The following is a 3,826-nucleotide window of genomic DNA, read 5'->3' on the forward strand; positions in this document are numbered from 1 at the left end:
TATTCTTTCTATTTCTTGAAGATTAACTTAAATGTGCTCCAAGGCATATTCAGTGACTTGGAAATTTTCTTATATCATCTCCTGACTTGTGCTTCTCAATAAACTTTTCACAGAGTTGCTTGGAGTGTTCTTTTGTCTTCATAGTGTAGCTTTTGCCAGGATACTGACTCACCAGCCATTGGACCTTCCAGATACAGGTGTATTTTCACTACAATCAATTGAAACACCTTGACTGCACACAGGTCTCCAGAACAGATCTCCATTTAACTAATTACGTATGTGACTTTTAAAACCAATTGGCTGCACCAGTGATGATTTGGTGTGTCATATTGGGGGGGGGTGGGGGTGAATAATTATACAACCAATTATTTTGTGTTTTGTATTTGCAACTAATTTAGATCACTTTGTAGAGATCTGTTTTCACTTTGACATGAACCTTTTTAAGTTGATGAGTGTCAAAAAAGGCAAATTAAATCCACTGTAAAACAATAAAACATGAAAACTTCTGGGGGGGGTGGATGAATACTTTTTATAGGCAATATATATAATTATATTTTATGTACTTAGTGCACTACTCTCCTCACTTAATACTTATGACTGTGAGGCTAAGCACAGCCTCAGTGCCATATTTAAGTTTGCTGATAACACCACTGTCATTAGCTGAATCAAAGATGATGACCAATCAGTATAAACAAGAGAAATTGAAAATCTGACTGAGTGGTGCCATAACAACAACCAGCAAGACCAGGAAAGTGATTACTGAGCAGGAGGAGGAAACAGAGTTCTATGAGCCAGTCCTCATCAGGGGATCAGATGTGGAGAGGGTCAGCATTTCAATATCACCAAGACCAAGGAGATGGTGGTGGACTTTAGGAGATCTAGGCCTCATATGGAGCCAGTGATCATTAATGGAGAATGTGTGGAGCAGGTTAAGACCTACAAGTATCTGGGAGTACAGTTAGACAAGAAGCTAGACTGGACTGCCAACACAGATGCCTTGTGCAGGAAGGCACAGAGTCGAATGTACTTCCTAGGAAGGTTGGCGTCATTCAATGTCTGTAGTGAGATGCTGAAGATGTTCTATAGGTCAGTTGTGGAGAGCGCCCTCTTCTTTGTGGTGGCGTGTTGGGGAGGAAGCATTAAGAAGAGGGACGCCTCACGTCTTAATAAGCTGGTCAGGAAGGCGGGCTCTGTCGTGGGCAAAGTACTGGAGAGTTTAACATCGGTAGCTGAGCGAAGGGCGCTGAGTAGGCTATGGTCAATTATGGATAACTCTGAACATCCTCTACATAGCACCATCCAGAGACAGAGAAGCAGTTTCAGCGACAGGTTACTATCGATGCAATGCTCCTCAGACAGGATGAAGAGGTCAATACTCCCCAATGCCATTAGGCTTTACAATTCTACCGCCAGGACTTAAGAACTTTTTAAAGCTATTATTAATGCTTTTTGAGATGGTGATTTAGATGCATATCATATTTTTTTTTACTGAGTTAAGTATTGTATGTAATTAGTTTTGCTACAACAAGTGTATGGGACATTGGAAAAAAAGTTGAATTTCCCCATGGGGATGAATAAAGTATCTATCTATCTATCTATCATTTTTAAATACCTCTGTGTTATCATTTCAGGATCTGTCCTGGGCCCAGCACGCAAGCGCAATTACAAAGAACACGATGGCATCTCTACTTCCTGGATGTGTGGTGAAGAGTTTATTGACTGGTTGCATCACGGTCTGTATGAAATCGCTGATGCCCTGGAATGGAAAATCATACAAAAAGTTGTGGATATGGCCCAATACAACATAGGTAAAGCCCTCCCACCATTGAGCACACCTACACAGAGCGTTGTCACAGCATCCGTTATCAAGGACCCCCAGCAATCATGCCATGCTCTCTTCTCACTACTGCCAGCAGGATCACCACCAGGTTCAGGAGCAGTTATTACCCCTCAACCATCAGGCTCCTGAACCAGTGGTGATAACTTCACTCAATTTCACTTGCTCCATTACTGAACCATTCCCATAATCTACGAATTCACTTTCAAGGACTCATCATCTCAGACTCTCAATGTTTATTGCTTATTTCTATATATGAGGTATTTATTTATATCATGTTTCTTGAATTTACTGTGTATGCCCACAAGAAAATGGATCTCGGGGTTGTATATGGTGACATATATGTACTTTGATAATAAGCATACTTTAAACTTTGAAAGCAACAAATTTCACAACAAAAGTCAGTGATAGTAAACCTGGTTGTGAAATAATCACAGAATGCGAATAAAATCATTCAATTAAAGCACCCTGGTCTCATAAGGATCAAAGGTGCAGAAGTATTAGAAAGACGCTGACCCTCTACGGATCCGACCAATTTAGCACTCAGTAAATACATCACCAGCCTAATGCCTGCCCATGACACTGCTAAATGTGTCAGCAATTGCTTTACACAAGACGTGCGGGCACACCACAGAAATGAAATCTGTATGTCACCTTTTTGAGTTAGTTTATTTTATAATCTTTTGCATTCAATATTACAGAATATTCCTGCAAGTTACTTTACCATTCATTCTGAATGGTTACTTTGTTGGCCAACTCTTGAATTGGAATTGATCAACTCAGATAGCAACAAAGAACGATCATCACTGTGTCTGCCTTTACTGGAATTGTCACGTGATTTCCCTGACTGCAGTTGTCGGGGAAATAAATGCATTGTCAAATATTGGCTGAAGCTATAAATAATTACTAAGATTTATTGATTGGTAAACAATAAATGACCTGTATTAAATACACTGAGTATTTAAAGTATAGTAATTACAGAATTCACTATAGTCCTCAAATTCATAAACAACAAAGTTTAATATGAAAGCTGATTCTTAGTGTAGAACTTGCATCATTAGCGCTGTTCCCTCTAAGCTGTGCAACTACACAGTAACTGCAATGCTCCCTTGCACATAGCCTTTGTTGCTGAATGACTGGAATTTTCTTTTGTATAATGTTTTATTAAAGTAGCTGGCTGGTGGCGTAGTGGCATCAGTGCTGGACTTTGGAGTGAAGGCTCCTGAGTTCAAATCCAGCCGGCTCTCTTGCACGCTTTCCATTTGTGCTGGGTTGAGCGTCAAGCTAGCAACTCGGCCTCGTAAAAACAAGAAAGCCTACTGAGAAAATGGTGTCCCGATGACTCCGCTCAGAGTTAAGGGCTTTCTTCTTTTTTTTTTAAAGTGCCATGCAGTTTTCTAGACATACAAAAATTTCCTGCTCAGAGCAATGGCTGGTCTGTGCTCTGTTAAAAAGAATTAGAGGGGATGCTGTTCATCAGGTAACTCACACTGCAGTCCCTACTGACCTCTCGTCTAAGTTAGAGCAATTACCCTACCAGAGACCTCCATTTGTTGACTGGTTCAAAAGATTTGTCACATGTACATCTAAACATTGAAACGTACAGTGAAATGCTTTGTTTGCGAAAACAGCCAACACAATCCAATTATGTGCTGGGGGCAGCCTGCTAGTGTCGCCATGTTTTCAGCACCAACGTAGCATGCCCACAACTCACTAATCCTAACCTGTGCATCTTTGGAATGTGGCAGGAAACTGGAGCACCCGGAGGAAAGCCACGCAGTCACGGGAAGAATGTACAAACTCCTTTCAAATAGCAGTGGAATTGAACCTAGGTTGCTGCCCACAGTAGCTGATCAGAGAACTGCTTTGCCATGTGTGTGAATGTTGTGCTTAAACAGATAAACAGAACATATTCCATCATACTCTTTCACTCCCTTTTCCAATTCCCCTCTTACCCCTTTCTCTTATTTTCACCTGCGCATCACTTTA

This window comes from Hemitrygon akajei, chromosome 2 (genome assembly GCF_048418815.1).
Source record: "Hemitrygon akajei chromosome 2, sHemAka1.3, whole genome shotgun sequence".
Classification (NCBI taxonomy): Eukaryota; Metazoa; Chordata; class Chondrichthyes; order Myliobatiformes; family Dasyatidae; genus Hemitrygon; species Hemitrygon akajei.